The sequence below is a fragment of the Urocampus carinirostris genome, chromosome 11, assembly GCF_059441175.1.
Source record: "Urocampus carinirostris isolate Australia breed hairy pipefish chromosome 11, RoL_Ucar_1.0, whole genome shotgun sequence".
Taxonomy (NCBI): domain Eukaryota; kingdom Metazoa; phylum Chordata; class Actinopteri; order Syngnathiformes; family Syngnathidae; genus Urocampus; species Urocampus carinirostris.
The window spans coordinates 13581070-13603134 of NC_142359.1; the positions used below are offsets into that span (position 1 = coordinate 13581070).

Consider the following 22065-nt stretch of genomic DNA (forward strand, 5'->3'; position numbering starts at 1 on the left):
CTGTCCTGTCCAAAATCGACCACATCCGATATCTACTCGGGCAATTGGTATCGATCTTGTCTGTCTCTGGCTTCCGGTCTTTCCACGCCAGACTGCTGCCTAACTTGCATTTCCGTAAAATAAAAGGCTTGTGTGAGAACGTCACGCGTTTGGGTCCTGATCCGGTTCTGGTTCTCGACAGTTTTCATGCCTGTTTTCGGTTTGAACCCGGCATTCGTCAGGCCTCCTCCTTCCTGCACACCTTAGGAAAAACAAAACCGGAGAGAAAAGACATTCAAGCGACAGATTTGCTTGGCGGGTGTGTCCAAACGACAAGTTGTTATTAATGAAAACATTGAAAAGATGTCGCCCGGTTCAGACGAGCAAGCGCACGTCAGTCCATGCGTTGCAACGGAATAATTGCCCCTGAAATCAATTAAAAATGAGTTTGTTCGTTTGTGTGTGTCCTCACTCGTAGACAGCGTGTCATTAACACAGACTTTAATTAGCATGTGGACACAAGACAGAAGTGTGTGTGTGCGTTCTGATGAACTTAATGTCTCCTTATTTTTTTTTGCGCAGTGTGCGTATGTTTTTGAGCTTGTCCGCCCATCAAGAAGCCCCCTCCAGATGAAAATGTATAATAATCCATTTAAAAAACATGTCATTATGATTAGAATAATAACAGTGGTTAAACTGACTGAGACGTTCATGGGCGCTGCATCATTTGACTGCCTCCTTCATTTATTTTTGCAGTTTCTTTTGTTTTTCAACCAAGACGGTGGGCGACAACACGGAGACAAACGTGTCCTTGATGAAGACACACGTTTATTACCTGAGCGCTAGCTTGTCATCGCGCTTACTGTAATTTTCCCCTCAAAAGTGAACAACGTGGATGTGTCCGTTTAGTTTTGAACTTTTTATTCGAACGTTCACTTGATTTCTTCATCTTTGACTTATCGGTGTCATCCATTCATCAGTTGGTGCCAGGAAAGTCAAAGACGGTTGAAAATGCCATTCATGCGCAGTGTTCTTTCATCAGTGTTTATTAAGGATACTTACCGACCTTTTTACAAAAGCACGTTTTCATCTTAGGTTGATTACTTTCAATCAGAGGTGAGATAGGGCCTCAAAAATCAAGCCTGACCGAAGCCCATTTTCTGATTTTCTTGCTTTCTGTCAGGACCAGAACGAAGACAGGACCCACTTGTGTACGTTTCTCTTGGTTTTATTAGGAAGAAGGGAAAGGGTAGTATACACGATCCGTAGATCTTTGATCGTGGGGAGCAGGTTACTCAGACACGGAGGTGGTATTTATGTGGCGAGCGAAGGCAGTGTCGAGAGCGGGGAAAAACAGATCGATGGCCGGGACGGGGGAGCAAGAACGTCGTCAAGTTCAGAAAAGGGGTCGGAGCAGGGAATCAAACAGGAATCAGGACAGGAGAGACTCCGGGTCGAAAGGGCTTGCCTAGCTTGAGCTGAGTTTCACAGACGGACTGACAACCGGTGACAGGAAGACAGGAGTATAAAAATTGACGATAGATAATCGTCCCAGCTCCCTGTAGGTGAGCCTCATGATATGTTAAGTCAAGTCATGTTTATAAATACAAATTTCTTGATCCAAAAGTATTTTAAAAGGCATTTTTACATGTACTTTCAAAATAATTTTCTTTTTTAATTAATGTTTATCGAAAATTTTTACCACCAGGAGGCTCTAAATCAGGGGTGAACAACTCCTTTTAGCTCGGGGACCACATGCTAGAAAGTAGTCTTCAGGGATGCAGGACTTATACATTAGAGTGAAATAGAGGATGAAAGAGAGAGGGAGAAGAGAGAGACAGGGGGGTGGAAAGAGAGATGGGATTTAAAAAGAATGAGTGATGGAAAAACAGAGAAAGAAAGGGAGAGAAAGGAATTAAGAGAGGAAGAATGAGACAAGAGAAATAAAGAAAGAGTGTTAGAAAAAGAATGAGCAAATTGAAAGAGATAAAAAGAGAGAACAACAAAACAGAGAAAGTGATAAAAAAAAGCCTTATAGAAAAAAAGAAGAGAAAGGGAGAGAAAGAATGAAATATTCAGAAAGAATAACAAAAAAAGAGTAAAAAAGAAAAAGGGAAAGAGAGTGTGAGAAAGACAGAGAGAGAGAGAGAAAGTGATTGAGAAGGCAAAAAGAAAGAAAAAGAGTGGGAGTTAATTAAGAGGAAGATAAAGAAAGGAATAGAGGAAGGAAAGAGAAAGACAGAGATGGAGAGAAAGAAATATTGCTAGTGTGTCTTTGGGGGCGGCGGGTTCGGCAACATCAAGTGGACTAATTTAAAACTGCAGCTCCTTTTTCTCTTGCACTTCTCTTAGCGTTGTCTCACAGCCCGGATTCAATGCCTTTGTGGGCATGATCTGGCCCACAGGCAGCATGTTTGACACCCCAGTTCTAAATAATACACTCTGTCCCTTTTACCAAACTTTACAATTGTCCATTTTTAATATATGACAAATTATATATCTACCTTGTTCATATCCCACTGTATTACAAAATGACAGAATGAATTTATTTCTCAGAGCGAAACTATATATTTAGAACAATTAAGATAAGATGGTCGCCGGTAAGCAGACTAAACGCTAAATGAAGCTAGGCTAAAATTACCGCCGCCGTACGACTAATTTGCTGCCTCATTAATCATTTATTTGCTATCTGCCCGTAACTGAAATGTAAATAGGCAGTTTAACCTCCACTTACATGTGTGTGCACTGTGTCGAAGGAGCGCGTAGGTGTTTGTGTGTGGGGGGTTTCGGGGGCGGTTCGCTTTCAACTTACAAAAGAAGTTAATTAAAAATGAAAAAGGAGAGCGGCCGAGGACGGCTGGAGTGGACGGAAGCGGCCGGGGGGTGGACGCAGGGCGAAGGGATGGTGGGAGGGAGGCTTTTTATTGAAAACGCTTGGACAAACAGAGCGTAATTGGCTGGGGCCGCTAGGGCTAAAAGGGGGACGAGGGGGGCTTCAAAGACCAGAGTGCCGCGGCGAGCAAATGAAGAAAGAGTGCAAAGACGAGGCGAAAACAAACAACAACAAACAAACGTAAAGTGTCGACTCAGACGAGGTGGAGATCAGGTGCTCGGAGAGGCCCTCAAACTTTATTTGTGTACACAGTTTGGTAATGATCGAATCATAAACTTTCTTTGCAGCCACAAAGCTTCAAAGATGACTTTAGCATTAAGGCTGCAATCATCGATAATAAATCCGCTTCCTCTTCCTAGTTTTCGTGTAAACATCCTATACTGTATCTCAAGAACTTTGACATTTTCATTGTTTAATATCTCTTGCTTCCATTCGATATGGTTGGTGTAAAGTGTAAAGAAGAGCCGAACTGTTTCTTTTGAAATGAAAGTGGAATAAGGAAGTTTGATGGGGTTGAGAAAATGGTTGGATCGCGGAGGACCTCCTGAAGCTCATCTTCCAAAAGTAAGTTAAACTTATCTTTATTTAACTTTATAGAGAATATTATTTTATAACATGTTTATTTTTTGGTACAAAACAATAAAGGTTACTTAAACAAGCCTTAAACATACTTATAGGCACCTTAAACATACATTCCATTTCAAATATAGCACTTAAGCAACTTACAAACAAATTCAACTTACGAACGATCGTCCGGAACATATCTCATTTGTAAGTGGGGAGGTGTCTACTGTATTTTGGTCTTCCTAAATAGAGGCAGTATTCGTAACTCGAGCCGATATTTTCCCGTTCAGGTACTTTGTAACCTGAAACCTTCGCATGTAGAAACACCACTTTGTGGGGTAGAGAAAATGGTTGGATTGCTTTTTTTCGCCCACTTTTTACCACAGAGGAGGAAGTCACCTAACTGTTGAAGCCCATCTTCCAAAAGTAAGTTAAACTTTATTTATCTTTACAAAGAATATTATTTAATGAAATTAAATTGTTTTAGTACAAATCAATACAGGTTACTTCTACAAGCCTTAAACATACTTCTATAAACCTTAAACATACAAAATATAGCACTGAAGCAACTTACGAACAAATTCTACTTACAAACAATCGTCCGGAACGTTCGTAAGTAGGTCAGCGTCTGTCGTCGACAATGGAATTTTAGAAAATCAATATTGGAAATTGTCACCAATCAATTCCGTTGTCGACTATCGTCACCAGACACGTTTTTCAAATAGAGTGAGTCATCTCAATATGAATATAATCTATAAGCCGCTACTTTTTTCCCAAACCTTCAACCCTGCGGCTTATTCAGTGATGCGGCCAGTTTATGTAATTTTTCTAACAGCCGCCAGCAGCGATCGAGTACAAAAGGTAAGATTTAGACCGGTGGAATATATGCACCGAGGAAGACTGCAACTTCTTAGCTTGTGCACAAATTAAATTGGCGTAGACATATCCTCATCATGCAAATTGCAAGAAGAATGGCACAGACGTAGCTTTCAAGCTAATAGCAAACGAGCAGTCCGATAAAGAAGGAAACAGAGGTACTGCACGTAAACTTCACTTTGCGAGCGAGTTACCAGTGTGTGTTTGAATAAGGGAGCGTGGGACGGCGTCTATATGACAAAGTCTCTTTCCCATACTAGGGAAGACGACTTTGATGACGTCAGTTATAAGGAGGAAGATGAGGACCGTTTACCGTGCTTTCTACAAGTACAGAATGTTTTTTTAACAGACTCGTATACTGTGGTGCGAGCGTGTTGTTAGTAGCGTTTTGCTACCCTTCACAGGCACGGTTTGGGATGAAAGTTATAATATTATAATTAAAGCTTTGAAAGCTCTCTCGGTGTACCGTCTTTCTTTGTAAATATGTGTAACCGATGTATAATATGTATTTGCACCTGTATATTTTTGTAATGCATTTATTTGAGACACTTATTCTGATATGTTTTGCGAGTTAAAAAAGAGGGGCGGAGCAAACGTGGGCTGACGGGAAGTGGGGTAAAGGTGAGTGAGACCTGTTGTCGCGGCGGACAATAGTGGATATATATTTTTCCCACCCTTACTTTTGGAAATATAGGCTTTTTTTCCTTGGATTAGTTTCAACGGGTACCTGGACTCTGCAGGTCTGCATCAAACCTTAAATACCGGTATCATTTTCTGTTCATTTTGCCGGCTGTGGTCATAGGACTGTGTACTTTTTATCCAGTTACAATCGCGGGACTCAAAGCTGGATTTGGGCTAATTTTGTGATAGTGTTACATGTTGTAATGTGGGCGCATGCGGCTTATTTGCAGGTGCGGCTTGTGTAAGTACAAAATCTGTTCTCTTGAAATGAAATGAAATGAAATGATCTGCATTTATATAGCGCTTTTCAAGTCAAGACTTCCCAAAGCGCTTTAAAGTGTGCTTCACATTTCTCAATAGCGGCCGTGCAGCAATGTAAGGCGCTAACCTGCTTATTGGGGGTATTAGGGGTTCAGTGTCTTACCCAAGGACACTTCGACATGTAACACGGAGGATTCGAACTGCGATCTCTTGATCCCAAGACGAGCGCTCTACCTCCTGAGCCACTGCCGCCCTCTTGAAATGAGGTGGGTGCGGCTTATAATCAGGTGCGCTCTATAGCCCGGAATTTACGGTAAATGCCAGCACACACCAAAGCTGACCTTCGCCAGACCACTTGCGCACACGTCGAATACACGTCTGCTTAAAAAGACGGGGAAAAGACGCGCTAGCTTACTTGCGTTTGCAAAGCAATTTGAAATACTCAACCAGGTGAGCTTAGAGGATTAAACCCGCACACGCATTGAGTCGAATGTGTATATTGTTTAGCACGTGTGTACGTGCGTGGTCGTAATGGTGACATCTGCACCGTTGGCTAAACAGCTTGCAAATATGCTGATAAAAACAATGCCGCCAGCCAAATTTACAACTCCTATAAAAGACGCGCAGGAGCGTACACACACGCGCGCGCACCTACACTCAGAGGACGTATTATTGTGAGATTTACGGTGTGCGTGCGCGTGTGTGTTTGGCTTTATTGCACTTTACAAGACAGCAAGAGCGTCTGTGTAAGCAAACCGGAGCGTGCGTCTCCAAAACGACCATTTTTTTCATCCTAAACCTGCGCGGGCTCGAGCTATTATGGCAGACGTCGTAGCTGGGGTCAACGTGAGAAAAAGAGTTTTTGAACTCCTCGCTTATAAGACAGTCCCTAGCGGGAGTATTGACCCGCCCCCAAGAACTTTTTGTGATATTGCTACACTTCGGGATTCAAACTCGAAGCTTAAAAACTGAAAATATTTCCGAGGAAGGAAAAACATGTGAGACACAATCGGGAAGTGGAAACAAATTATTTCAACATTTTATATTATGCTATCAACGGAAAAACTGAAATTTTATGTATTTTTAGCTCAGCAACTGACTCAAGAAGTTACTTGATTCAATGTCGACACAAAATAAGCGATAGTGATTCGTTTTAGTTGAAATGCACCTGCTCAGAGGTCTGTGAAAGCAAATACTGAAGAACAGAAGATTATGAAGACCAAAGAACACATCGAGAAGATCCAGGATATAGTTGTGGAAAATTCCAAGCAGGAATGGGATACAAGAAGAGATTGAAACATTAACACATTTCCCAAAGCACTCTGGGAACAATTATATCAAAATATAGGGAGCATAAAACCACTGCAAGCCTACCAAGACCTGGCCATCCAGCTAAACCTTCGGCCCGAACAGGTAGAAAACTAATCGGAGACGCAACCAAGAGACTTATGAGTACATTGGATGACCTGCAAGCATGAACAGTTGATGTGAACAATCTGTGCATAAGAAAACTATTTCTGAGAGAATACCATAAAAATTGGTGTTTGCAAGTAGCCACATAGGAGACACGGATAGTATGTGCAACAAGGTGCTCTGGTCAGATGAGACCAAATTTTTTTTGCAGCTAAATAGAAAGCGTTATGTTTGGCGTAAGACTGCACATCCCCCTGAAAACACCATCCTCACTGTCAAACATGGTGGTGGTAGCCTCATGCTCTGGAGTTGTTGTTTTTTTCAGCAGGGACTGGAAAGATGGATGAAGCCAAATACAAGTTAATTCTGGCAGAAAATCTGTTTGGATTAGACCACAGGTTCACTCTTCAACATAAAAAACAACCATAAACATAAAGAAAAATCTCCGATGGGATGGTTTAAAACTAACATTATATAGGTGTTAGAAGACCAGACTTCAATCCTATCGAGCCTTTGTGGAAACATCTGTAAAATGCTGTGCACAAATGATCACCATCAAACCTTAAGTAACTTGAGCTGTTTTGTATAGAAGAATGGGCAAGTATTTATGTCTTAATATGTTCACAACCTCTGGAGACATACCCATGACTTGTGATCGCAGCAAAAGGGGGGCAATCATTTTGCAACACTGACTATTCAATATTTCATTTGTTAGCACAATGTATATTTTGTATCTTTTCATTATTGTATCTTGCATGTTGTTGATTCTTAGAATGTATTTAGAGTTTTTAATCTATGAGTTTGAACCATGAAATATGGCAATATGTCTAAAGGTTTTTTTTGGGTGGGGGGGTATACTATTGCAAAGACACTGTATAGCTGAGAGTCGAATCACTGGTGTGAGAGTTTGAAACCTAAGTTTCACAGCCCGGTACAAAATAAGTAACGCGGGATAAACGGGGCCTTCCGCATAAAAATAATCTGAAATAACCTTTGTTGACGCAAGCCATATTTGTGTCTGTGAACCTTGTTTTTCTGTGCCCTCCAGTAAAGTAAATTTAGACAAAGTCGGGGACCGGTTCTGTTCCGACAACTCAGATTCGTGTCATGGAATCACTCACACGGAGTGTCCGAAGTGAAGGCAAGAATGCGAATCCCTCGCAGGTCTCATGTTGCCGCCTCCTCCCCCATCCCTCCATCAATCCTCCGCCTCCTCCCTGCGCTCGGAATTAGACAATGAAAACAATGACATTGGTGTCTGTTTCTTTTTCTGGTTTCAAAGAAAGAAAGAAAAACCTCCCCCCGCTTGGCTGTGACCTGGTGGCGCTCCCACACTCACTTTTCCTGCCGTGTCATTTTCAATCTTCCATTTTTCTTTTTTTTTTGTGTGTGATTTGGTCCTCCAGCAGAGCCATTGTCCACCCGGAGAAGTTCATTTACTTGCATCAACATATGTAAATACAAAAGTACTTAGTACATACTCTTCGTTAGGTGGCTTGAGCAAGAGCCCTGTGGAACACCAGTGTATGCTTTTTGTGACATCCCTATGTTAAAGTGATATAAGTTTCTCATGATTATGAGAATTCTGGCATAAGGTCTTCACCATCCATCTATACCCTTCAGGACATTCAAATTTTACGTATATCTTCAAATTAAACGCAGTAGCTGCGATTCAGTCTTTCTCAGTCATTCTCAGTTTTTCGTGAAGGAAAAGAAGAACAAAGACAAATTTAAGCTAGTTGTTTTTTTTCCATTAAAGAGTGTTTTGCTCACAACACTTCCTAGTAATCTCACAAGAGGAAAATGTCCTAGACTGCAGACACTTGCAACAAAATGGCGAATAAATAGTTGACTACTATGGACAACAACAGAGTGCTTGCACTGATCGACGATTTAACTTCCTTTGCTGTGAAATTCTTCCGCAGTGCTTTGACACAAACTTTGTCTACTGCCACAAATGTGAGTGAGCAACTATATCAAAATAGAGGGAGCACGTTCGGCCCAAACTAAGAGAAAACTAATCTGAGAAGCAACCAAGAGTGGATCACATTGCATGACATGCGGGCATACACAACTGAGGTGAATAGTCTGTGCTTAAGACTACTATTAACTGTACTCTGCATAAATCTGCCCTTTTGGGAGAGTGCCCAGAAGAAAGCCCTTTCTGAGAGAATACCATAAAAAGGTCCTTTTGGTGTTTGCAAGAAGCCACATGGAAGACACAAATAGTATGTGCAACAAGGTGCTCTGGTCAGATGAGATTAAAATTGAACTTTTTGGGCTAAATGCAAAGCATTATGTTTGGCGTAAGAGTAACACTGCACATCTCCCTGAATACGCCATCCTCACTGTTAAACATGGTGGTGGTAGCCTCATGCTCTGGAAGATGGATGAAGCCAAATATAGGGTGATTCTGGCAGAAAATCTGTTGGAGTCTGCGAAAGACCTGAGATTGGACTGGATTGCTTTCACACTAACTTTGCTTGCGTCTACTGCCACAAATGTGACATTTTTATACAAATAACAACTGTAGTTCCTAGGTACATTAAGTCATCACTGTGGGGATAATCTATTAAAGAAGAAAATTACTGCTAGTTTATATGTTGACATATTTATTCATTTTTTTACATATTCCCTCATATTTTAGGTGTTACTTGCCTATTAATGTTCAATAAAGTATTTAACAAAATACTACTCCTCTTTGGGACCTTTGACATGACTGAGATCACTATCACACTTTTGTAAAAATTCAACACATCTCAAAAAACACCTAATGGGAGCGTATTTTTTTTTTTTCGATAATGATTTTTTTCTCTTCATTCCTGTGTTTCTAAATTAGCAAAAAACTGAATCGAAATAAAACACATGTGAGTGTTGATTAAAAAAGGGGGACTTAAGCAAGAGCCCTGTGGAACGCCACTGCCAAAAATTTGTGCTAAATGCGCAGTTCCTCGTGCGTCATCATTACTGCTGAAGCAAATGTAAAGGCAGTTCTGGTTTCCCATATAAAGCGCTATCTATTTCCTGAAGGCTCCCGAGAGACGGGCCTGTTTACTTTAGTTGCACTTCCACAGGGTCAAACTTAATGTGATGTGAGAGTCTTTGTTTGAGCCAACAGGACACGATAGGGAACATTTTGCTTTGTCACAACTCTGTAGCACGGTTTCCCACCTGCTCGGGACGCAAGTGACTATCAGGCCAGAAAATTTGTCAAGAAAGAGTCAGCATTTAGAGCATTCTTGGAGATTGAGTAGACTGGACTGAATGTCGTGGTCTTGGCCATCACCCATTAATCAATCCCACCCACTGCTTCACCTTGCAACCATTCACCACTTGCCTCTCATCCCACTAGTCTTCTTCTCTTCTCTGCTAGAAAATTCACTCTTTCTCCGGCCATCTTTCTTAACAATTTCCTCCCTTTCTTAGCAATTCTGGTCTTTTCTCTCATTCTCTTTCGCCCATGCACTGTTGTTGTTTGCATTCCTCTGGGATTGGACAAATCTCAGCCATGTCTGTAGATCTTTTTTCCATGCGAGTCTGTAAAGAGAGATGGAATGTGTGTCATGGTGATTAAAGCCGTTTGTTTTTGCGCGCCGGGTTATCGGCGTGCGTGCGTCCATCATGAGAAAGTTTGTATTTGGATTTGCAAACGCACATTAAGAGCATCGTTTTCCGCCACAGAGGATCGGAACCGGCGATGTTATTTGTGCTGTTTTTGGCGCTCCCTTGCGCTTTGTGTGGAGTGACCTACAAAGCGACCTGCCACATTCTTCCGCATCCCTGTCGCCCTCGTGCAGCTACATGCTAATAGCTAAGAAGCTTGTGCCATAATCTAACTATCAATAGTCCTACTGTGGAATTTTGCTAACTTACCCTAACATTATTTTCTATTAATTTCAGAGCAATTTTCCTGGCACTAATTGTTCTGTGTATGTAGAATATTCAATGCACTCACTGTGATTCCTCTGAACAAGTGTAACTGTTGAGCTCTACTTATGCTAGTCCTATGTTCCCAATAGATAGTTCCTAATCACGTGAACAACATCCAGGTAACCCGAATAGTGGCGGCCATGCTGGATGTATGTAAGTTGACCTAATTATAATTGAAAATGTCTGTCAAATTATGACGATCAAAGGTCTAGTTTGGCTGTCGTTAAACGTTCCGGCCAACGTTTTGACAATATATGTTCACTGATATACAAACAAGACTCGTGTGGTGTAGGGATTAGGGTTCAAATAAGGCGATCCCTGGGACGGCAAGGTGTTTTAGGGTGCTTGGGCTAACCCAAGGGTCACATTGTGTTAAAATCGGAGCCTATCTGCTCTCCATCACTGGATAAGGTTGCACTATTTTCAGCCACTCTTTCATGGACACTTGGGCGTTTTTTTTTTGAGCATTTTCAGCTTGAATATGGCGCAATATGTTCACCTCGGGTTTATGGCATTTGCCCACTATCTCTGAAGAGAGCAATACAAATGAGGTTCTCTGTTTTGACCTTCACTCACCAGGTAACTGTACTTAAAAAATAATGATAGTTACAAAAACGACACCTTACACCAGGGGTCAGGAACCTATGGCTCGCGAGCCATATATGGCTCTTTCTACGAGTATCTGTGGCTCAGAGACAGATTTGATTGCATGCAAAATGTCTCCATTTTGTCCAAAACTTGAGTCGTCTATCCTATTATGTTACACGCAAAGCCAAACCGGAACTTGCTAGTAGACGATTACTTCGCAGTATATATATGGCACATTTTTCACTACAATTTACAGTCAAGGTGTCACACAAAAAAATGGGGGGAAAAAAACTCGTTTTAGCTGTACAACGCTAAAGAATCCTTTATATAAAAGTTCACTATGTAATCTGTGTTCAGTGTTCAGATACCTTATGATGAATCCACAGAACTGTAAATACGCCAAAACACCGGAAGAGAACTTAGTCATTTGATTGGGTGAGTGGGAGGGATGGGTGGAGCTATGCAAAAAGTACAAGCAGTCCTTCCCATCTCTCGCCAAAGGTAAGCACATAAGGCTCCCTATTCTCAGAATGTTGTGACGTTTTTACAAAATAAATGCTTGCATCTGGTTTTGAAACCAATATGTATGATAAAAAAAGGGTCAAAAGGAGTTTAACCGATCTTGAGTCATTGCAAGAAAGAGACAAGTTTAAAGTGGTATGTTTGTTGAATTTGGGACAGGGGCTCTGGCATTATTCTCTTTTCATAATTTTTATCAAATCATCAAAAATAAATGTGCTGAAGACTAAGCTTTTGTCTGGGGCGCGGGTTTAGCAATTTAGTAAATTTGTCTCATAATATATGGTGTGGCTCTTTCCCAAAATAAAATTAATATTTTTTTGCTTTTATGGCTCTTTGAGTCAAAAAGGTTCCTGACCCCTGCCTTACACAGTCCTCTTCCATGTGAAAATCTAACAAGATGAGTGTAGACCCGTGGCAACATCAAACCTGTAGACCCATCCTTTATGGTCATGTCACCTGTGGTTCTGAATTAATTGAGTAACTGCAGCAATGCTATAGTTTATGACTTGGTTTTTGCAGTCCGGAGATGGAATAAGAGCTTGCTCTGTCCACTCCACGCACCAGCCCGGTATTGCAGTACCTCCGGGAATGGTGCATTCGCACTGATCGCTGCAGGGCTCTGTGGCTAGGACCTTGACTCAGCCTCTTGGCTGAGAGCAAGTGTCTCGGCCCCTTGGCTTTGTAGCGTATTATGATTTGACCGATAATGGATGATTAATAAAGAATATAGAACAATAAACCTTACAAAATCCCCCCCCCCTACTGTTTACATTCGGGGATACGTGTAACGTCACGCGAAAACGATCATTTGTTTATGGACACAGAAGTAGGAAGTAGCTCGTTCTGTGATGTTAAAAACTTTATTACAGCGACCCGCCACTCAAAACTACAATACAGGGTAATCTGAAATCCAAATACTGGACACTGTCAGTCGGCTGTAATTAACACACGAGCAATGCCGACTCTATCAGAGCAACCGAACGCCGTCTCAGCAGTTTCGGGCTTTGGGAGCTAAGCTGGGTCCTTGATGCTGGAGTCTCGGAAGGGACAGTCCACCTCGATTGTCGTCTTCTTACTCTTCCAGCTCTCAGTGTGCATCCTTTGACGCAGAGTGACACATTGTTTGGCGCGGATGATGCCTGGCATATCACTCCATGTGTATTGTGTTTATCCTCCGGAGCGGAACTTTTGACTCCGACTTTCCCCTTCTAGGACCTCTGACCAACTTACGGGTGGTCATAGAAGACGGAAGCCGACAATCTCTTCATTGAATTCTATTTTTGCGATTTGTGTTCTCTGCTTTTCTAGCTTTCGTAGTTTGTTTTCGCCATAGGCAGCTGGAAAGCCGTCCATATGTGTGTTTGTTCGCCAGCCGGGTTAGTTTATTACTGTAAAACTTTACAACTGCGTCTCGCTTTATGACTTCACTTTGTACTTTGTTAGATCCATGTGAGTGTAGCTCGAGGACTTTTATCATAGTGTGTGCATATGTTTGTTTCTGTAACATATCAAGTTTATGACGTTGGTGCATGAGTTGGGATTTTGCACGGGTGTGTGTGTGATGCCTTAAATGCGGTTCCCCACCCCCCAAAAACAGCGCGAGTTTGTAAATCAACTGTAATCATATTTCCCGGGTGATGCGATGTGTGTTCATGAGAGCGCTGTGAGAAAGACATCTGTGTGTGTATGTGTATGTGTGTCCACTGTGACCCAGTGTAAACTAATATTGATTCAGCTGTTGGTGTTATACACGAGTCATAAAACTGGACTTATTGTAGGATCCAGGCTTTACCTTGTCGGTGTGTGTGTGCGGACATGTTATAACACACTCCAATTGGGGTCGTCATCCCGAAGTTGACGACACAATAATTGGACTTTTCATCTCTCTTGTTGCACCATCCTCTGATTCTTCTCGTCCTTTGTTCCCTCCTTCCTCCCTGGTTCCTTCTTGCTTTTCCAAATAGAGGACACAGACAATCCAATAAAGAGCCCCCCGCCCCCCTGCAACTCCTTTCCTCACCGTCTCTCAACAGCTGTGGTGTGTGCGAAGCACCGACTCAGCAGAAAAGGAGGATGACACCCTCCGAGTTGGACAGGAATGTCATCGAGGGGAGAAAAATGGGAGGAACTTAGAAAAGAGAATTCTTGAAATGACACGTGGTAGAGGAGTAAGATGTAAAAATGAAATACCTGGTCAGCAACCACAGGGCTGCAGACTGGTACCAGGCCGTGGCTAGTTTGGTACTTGGCCAAACAAGTTCCATTATTTATCTATGTTTTACTGACACTGCTATGTTTCAGACTGAACTCGAACCAGGACTTTGAGGCGTTACGTTTGAAATATAATTAGTCTGGTTTTCTTAGGTAGGCGTAGTTGCCTAGCAGGGAGTGGAACTGTCACATTGGTGGGAAGGATTCCTGCACGCTGAAGATAACGTGAAAAATGAATTAAATTTTACGTTTGTAGCCATTGAGCGTGGAGAACTGTCAACCTCGTCACAGTGGGATGATTGTTTAAAAAAAAAATCCTTCCATGGAAAAACATTCAGCAATGAAGTTGGAGGATGCATGGATCCCTAAGTCAAGAGCATGACTCGAAGACCACATAACACCAACAAGCTTTTAGCAGGGTCCTTTGGTTCACTTATATTTTCAATTACTTGGTACGCGGATCGGTGTGATAAATTGCGTGTCGCTGCCTCAAAATTTAGCAGTGCCTCCCAAGTTCAATTCCAGCTACTAGCCTCCTTGTGTGGAATTCCGGTTCCTCCCACTGTCAGGACCAGAATGGAAACAGGACCCACTCGTGTAACGTTTCTCACAGTTTTATCGGGAAGAAGGAAAAGGATTGCATACACGATCCGGTGATCGCTGGTCGCGGGGAGCAGGTCACTCTGAACGCGGAAGTGGTGAGCGATGGCGGTGTCGGGAGCGGAAAAAACCATGTCAGCAGGCGAGATAGGAGAGCAAAACGTGAACAAAATGACAACAGAACAAAATGTGACTCATTTGACGGGATAATTAACAGGATGGGATTACGGTGGCCCCTTTAGATGTGGGCTACTCCAGATGCAGGGTTTCTTTGCCAAATTCAAGCACTTTTCAAGGACTTTAAAAGGCGTTTTCCATTTTTTTTTTAGAACTGTTAAATGGGGAAGTCAGGTGTGAGTCACGTTCTTTGCAGAGCCACAAATATATTGATAAGAAGTCGAAAGCCAGGAGAGGAGAGTAGACGTGGTCGAGATCAAAACAGATTGTAGTGGGAGACAAACAGGAGCAAAAAACGGGAAAAGCGAAAAAGGGCTTACCGTGTAAAAAAAGATTCTCTGACAGACCGACAAAAGGGGACTGACAGGACGGAGTTTAAATACTGACAGGGAGCCAACCCGTCAACAAGCTGCAGCTGGTGCCACACGGGCAGGGCCAATTGGGCGCCATGGCAACCGTGACACCCACATTTAAAAAACATGTTTTGGATGAGCCCTGCAATCCGGCGACCCTCGTTAGGATAAGTGGTTCGGAAAATAGATGAATGTCGTTTTTGTGTGATGTGACAAGCATATTTATTGAACATGTTCCACATGACTACACAGTGGATTTATGCTCATTATTTTTTTTATTAACGTTATTATTAAAACTGTTAGAGATGTTGTCTTTGTTATTATTTTTGAAAAAGTACAAACTTGCTTAATGCCGGAAAATACAGAAATGGTACAGAAACGGTTGCTTGAGTATTAGATTATTTTAGCTATCCAACTCTTCATTTTTTCAATATACAATTCATTATACTTCGCCAAAACAGGTCGTTTTGTTTCCTTTTCCAATTGTCGTCGGCGTCCGGTCATTAACTTGAAGTTAACCTTTCATACAAAGCCAATCCCGGGCCTTCATCCCCAACCGGCGCGGTAGGGCGAGCCCACCGAGAGATAAAAGATGGCTGCGGAGAGAAATGAAGGAGGACTTAAGTGATGGCAAGAGGAGGAACACTGAGGGATGAAAGATGACAGGCGGACGGGCGAGCGAGGCATCGACTCATGGGAGGAAAGATGGGGAGAGAGAGAGAGATAAAAGATGTAGGTGGGGTGGGGGGATTCAGGGAAGAGATGACAGGGAGATGAGGAAGAAGAAGAGGAGGAAGAAGAGAGAGGTGAGCGTCCTTGCACTGTCAGGAGCGATCGATGGCACATCATTTACATTACACTGACTTAACGGTGGGGTTGGATGGGAGGGGGGGCGGATATCGGGTGTACAGGTGAAGCTGTGGAAAGGCTCTTAAAACATGTGATACAACCTTGATAGACTCTGTTGTAGGCCTGGGCGATAAAACCCTAACAATAGTTATCGTCATATAATTTTTACCACAGTATACAGTGGAACCTCGGTTCTCGACCATAATCCGTTCCAGAACCCTGTTCGAAAACCGATTTGTTCGATCACCGAAATCATTTTTCCCATTAAAAATAATGTAAATTGTTTTAATCCGTTCCAACACCCTGAATGTTCACCTCGAATGTTCGAGTTGAAAAGTTTGACTCGAATGTAATCTTCCGTACGAAAAATTACGCTAACATGAACGTGTAGAAATAAAAAAATCAGGTCGTTTACAAGTCATTTAGCACCCGGGTCTCCACAACAAATGGTGAGCGTTTCATTGGATTGGGGGCTCCGTTCCAACTCCCTGAAAGTTGGGCTCCGTTCCAACACCCCGAATGTTTACCTCGAATGTTCAACGTAAACAAAGCTAACCAAAGCTAATCGTATGTTTGCGTTATTGTAAACTTCCGTGCGAAACATTTTGCTAACATGAACGTGTAAAAATAAATAAATCAGGTCGTTTTCAAGTCATTAAGCAACCGGGTCTCCACAACAAGTGGTGAGCGGTTCATTGGAAAGGGGGCTCCGTTCCAACACCCTGAATGTTTACCTCGAATGTTCAACGTAAACAAAGCTAACCCAGGCTAATCGTACGCTCGTTATTAAAAGCCAAAGCAAAACGAAGCACGTCCGCACGCGATAACAGTTGGTCACGAAAAGAGCGATCTACACCCGTACGCCGCTCAGCATCGCACCCTAGCATACGCACTCACGCATTACCGGCGTTCGAACTCCGATTTTTTTGACCGAACAGCGAAGCAAGAATTTCTCGAAATTTTTGGTCGGAGTCCGATTTGTTCGAACTGATAGGCGTTCGAAAACCGAGGTTCCACTGTATAATAAAAACGTAACTACCACCCGACCACGGGAGAGAACGGGGGCGCTGACGCAATGAAAAGGCAAATTCCGGATCAACATTAGGGAAACGAAGACGTGACGAGGACCAGCCAATCGTTTCGCAGGAATAGCGGCTCACACAGTGGAAGCGAAAGCAGGGTTCCCGCGGATCCTTGATCGGTATCAAAATGTCTTAAATCCAGCTTTTGAAAGTCTTAAACATGTGAATCTAATGTGTGCACCTTCTATTTATCTGTCGTACTGTCTACATGTCTGTCTTCGTGTAGTGTGTACTAGCATAGTGTTTTTTTTTTATTTGAGAGAAAAATAAATTCTCCGTTTTGCTGCAGAATTGTAAATGGTCTGCGTTTATGTAGCACTTTTCAAGTCAAGCGCTTTACAATGTGCTTCACACCTTTCCCTTTTACACACTAACTAACCGATAGAAGCATCAGCCATGCAAGGCAACAACCTGCTATTGGGGGCATTAGGGATTCAGTGTCTTGCCCAAGGACACTTTGACATATAACATGGAGGAATTGAACCTGCAACCTCTTGATCCCAAGACGAGCGCTCTACCTCCTGAGCTAATGACACACCATTGATTCATGGATAGTAGATAACAGTAGTTGCTGATAAAAGGGCTTGTCCGGGAATTGAACCCAGGACCTCTCGCACCCGAAGCGAGAATCATGCCTATCGGCCAACAAGCCACACGAATTGACGATAAAGCTGACTTTGACTTTAGTTCAAATTTATATAAATCCTATTAAACTATTTCGCAACATTTATTTATTGTCTTTTTAACAATTTACCGATTTACTTTACTAGTTACATCGTATAGCCAACTAACAAAACAGTGATGTGGTTTCAGTCGGGCCTTCCTACCCACAATACACATAGCAACTTCGGACAAAGACATTGACTTTGTACCTCGGGAAAGTAAAGAGACGTTTACTTCGGACCATGGAATAGTGTACATTTAATGAGAAGTGGCTAAAAGCTGTGCCAGGTCATGTACGAGGCACAATGTATGTAAGAAATATTTGTGTTTTTATGTTTTTTTTGTTTCGAATGTGTGTTTTGTCTACTCCGTCATGAATTTGATTTCAAAAGGCATTAAAAAGTCCTACAATGTCTTGAATTTAACTTGCCTTAAGCTGTAGGAACCCTGGAAAGGACTACAAGATGGTCAAAATGAGCGATAAAGAGACTAAGAATAACTCCAGAATACCCTGTTTGGCGGTATTTTGGCTACCAGTATTTTGAGTGTGAAAAAAAACTGAGTGGCGACTGCACTGCAAACTTTCCTTACAACCTGTGCCAACCAAGATGGGCAGCACACCTAACTTCTTTTACCATTTAAAACCCAATAGCCAGCTGGAATACGCTGAAGGACAAACAATCCAGTCCCAAACGAGTGCTAGCGGACCGGGCCAGTGAGCAACAAATGGCTAGCTAGCATGGCGCAACCTGCGTATACCTGCAACCAGCTCCTCCTCTGACAAAGTTATCACTTGTTTAATGTTCCTCATATTTGTGAAATGCTGTGTAATACTTTGTCACCGTCCCTCTTTGTCCTGGCATTGTACCTAAAGCAGCATTGTATTTTGTCAACTTTCATTCAGGGGCAAAAATTTGACTTAAAATGTGGAAAAAAAATCATTATAATTACCGTGATAATTATCAGTATCGACAGATAAGAAATATTTCATCGAGATAACAATTTTTGTCATAACGCCTCCTCATTTATGACTAATTTGAGCTCGTATCTAGAATACCTGTTGTATCTTGAACAAGTTTCCCCCATAACAAAAAACTGAAAACCGTTTGATTCGTTCCCGGCCTCTCAGAATTGTCCAAGTTAACTCTAAATGGCTATAAAAGACATCTTTCTGATCACTAAAAACACATGCAATTAGCAATTAAACGCAAAGATACATTAATACAAAAAATATTAATGAAATAAAATGACAGTTGATTTTAGAAGTTACCATGGAGAAAGTCAGCGGTTGCTAACGGAGGTGTGTACGTAGTGGTGGAGGAGGGAAGGAGCGCGAAAGATTGTTTATGACACTTAAGCATTGCGAACGCATATCCGCGGGAAATACGCTGCTGAGGAGTCTCAAGTACTTCGCCCCCTAGTGATAGCATCTGGAATTTCTTGTAACCTAGATTATCTCTTGATTGTCAGGCAAGGTTTTGCTCAAAATACATCTAGGATCTTTTTTTTATATTATTAGGGTTTGTACGGGTGCTTGAAATCCTTGAAAATGCTTAAATTTGATTGGTGTGTTTTCAAAGATGAAAAAGTGCTTGAATATGGTGTAAAGTGCTTGTAAATTATTAAAAGTGTTGTCATGTTTCTCAACAAATCAGCTTAAAAATGACACTGAATCTGCTCTTTGGTGGCTTCACTTTGCCATTGCATTTCTACCTCCCTTGTGATTAATAGCATCTACCATTAGCTTGTATGGCATTATCCCATGAACCATCATCGCCCCCTACAGGTTGCGCCCATGGGGACAGATGAATGTGACATTTAAACAGGGCACTATAAAACGTGTATTAGTATCACTTATGGACATTTATTAAGGGCCATGCAGAACATTAAGGTAGCCTTTCCCAGTTGTGATTTTTAAAGGGAAGAACTTCCTGCAACTGAAAATGTAAGCTATATGTTTACCTGAATCGCTCAAAAATATTAACACGTATTGATCAACAAATATATTTGCGATTTCCTCAAGATCCAAAAAAGATAAAAGATTGCATTGTCAAGAACCGGAACAGGATCAGGACCCAAATGTGTGACGTTTCTCACACAAGCTTTTTATTTTACGGGAAATGGGGAGTCATGCACGTTAGGCAGCAGTCTGGTGTCGGATGACAGGAACCCAGAGGCTAACGAGATCGACACCAATTGCCCGAGCAGATATCGGACGGATGGGGTCGATACTGGACAGGATGGGATAGACAGGATTGATATCAAAACAGGATATCGAAATTAAACGGGACAAACTAGACGGGAACGAAACTGAATCCGAAACCGATATCAAACAGGACAAAACAATACCGAACAGGAAATACCAAAAGGAAACAGGACCGTGTCAAAACCCACGTCTTGCGGGCCAGAGGTTTGTTGACGGACTGACAAACGGTGAGTTAGAGCACTGAGCTTTAATAGAAGGAAAGCCAATCTGTCAATGAGCGGCAGCTGGCGCCACACGGGCGGGGCCAATTGGGCGCCATATGTAAATTGCAGATATATTTGTGGCTCTGCAAAAGAACGTGACTCACACCTGATTTCCCCTTTTAACGGTACTGGAAAAAATGAATAATCGCCTTTTAAAGTCCTTGAAAAGTGCTTGAATTTGGCAAAGAAACCCACATGTAAAGGGGCCACCGTAATCCCATCCTGTTAATTATCCCGTCAAATGAGTCACATTTTGTTCTGGTGTCTCGAACAAAATGGCCTTACGCAACGGGAAAACTTCTTGTTTCGGGGCGGGTCACTTCAAAAAGAGGAGTCGAGATCGGGGGTGGGGGACGGACATGATTTTGCCTCCTTAATGCAAACATTTGAGAGCGCGTGTTTGCCAACATGCCGAGAAAGAAAGGTAATGACGCTTGAAGCCAACGCTTTCGTACAGACGTGCAGACACACGTTAGCCCATCGACCTGTATAACTTGTCTCGTCAGCAATAGTGTGTGAGCGAGTGAGTGTGTGTTAGCTGTTTAATATTTAATGGATGTTAGTTAAAAATGCACGAGTGTTTTTTGCCTCCTGTCCAGAAGAGCACCTGCCCCTTGATAAGAAAAGGGTAGCTCCTGTGCAGTGTTCAATTCTCTGTTTTGCTGCAGAATTGACAATGAAGTTGACTTTGATTAATAGGATTTATATTTGTTTGAACTGAACGATTTTGTAACATTTATTAATTGTCTTTTTAACAATTCAGATTCAGATACACGTGTATACAGAACGAAATGTCGATACATCTGACCCGCACAGTTTCCTTGAATGTTCAGATATAAATAAAATGTTGTATTGAGTTGGAGTATTAAAGTACTAAAAATATACTAAATAATTATAGCTATGTATAGTATTTTACAGTAGTGCAAAGAGTGCAAGAGGAGCAGCTAACCAGATGTGCAAAATGGGCAGTCAGGTAAACAAGTCACTATACAATAACAATAACACTGGAGTACGATAGTGCAGAGAACAGATGTGCAAAGGAGTGGCTAGGTATAAGAGAACTGCCAGACAATTCACTGATTTAGTTACATTACAAAACGGTGATGTGGTTTCAGTCGGGCCTTACAGTTTTATGTCTTTATGTTTGAAGTCTGAAATGTGGCAAAAGGTCACAAAGTTCAAGGGGCCCAAATAGTTTCGCAAGCCACTGTCGTAAAAGTAACTAGTTACCAGAGAAAGTAACTATTTATTTAAAAAGAAGTTGTACGTCAAAGAATTTCAGATTTTCCGAGCAGTATTCGAGTCGGTTGAGTAGAGAAGAACAGTAGAGTAGTTGTTTCATAGTACCTTGATTTAGGGCGTTAGTAGCTCAAGAGGTAAAGAGCTCGTCTTGGGATCAAGAGGTCGTAGGTTTGATTCCTGGCTCCTCCGTGGTATATGTCAAATTGTCCTTGGGCAAGACTCTGAATCCCCAATGCCCCTGATAAGCAGCTAGTTGCCTTGCATAGTATGTGAGTGTGTGTGAATGTAAAGCGCTTTGGGAGTGTCAGGACCAGAACGGAAACAGGACCCAATTGCGTAGTGTTTACCACAAGTTTTATTGAAGGAAAGAAGATGGGCTGCGCCCACGATCCGGTGTTCGCGGGACGTGGGAAGCAAGTTGCTCTCGTACTCGGATTTTGATCTGAACACAGAAGTGGATCTTCCGCGGCAACCATTGGCAGTGTCAGGGACGGAAAAGCGTGTCGGTAGCCGGGACTGGGAGAGCTAGGCGTGGTCAGGGTCGAAAACTAGTTGTAAGCCAGAACGGGAGAGTAGACGTAGTCGGTGACAACAAGGGTCGTAAGCCGGGACGGGAGAGCTGACGTCGTCAGGATCAAAACAGGTCGTAGCCGGAGACAGACAAGAGCAAAAAAACGGGACAGGTGAGAGTCAGGGTCGAAAAAGGCTTGCC

At 42.3% G+C, this 22065-nt stretch overlaps 1 protein-coding gene and 1 pseudogene across 2 annotated transcripts in view; both read left to right on the forward strand.

The window, feature by feature from the left end:
* LOC148356460 (dachshund homolog 2-like) overlaps nucleotides 1–22065 on the forward strand; it is a 92151-nt gene that overhangs the window by 13149 nt on the left and 56937 nt on the right. The window lies entirely within an intron of this gene.
* On the forward strand, nucleotides 12140–12309 carry LOC148356461 (U2 spliceosomal RNA; annotated as a pseudogene).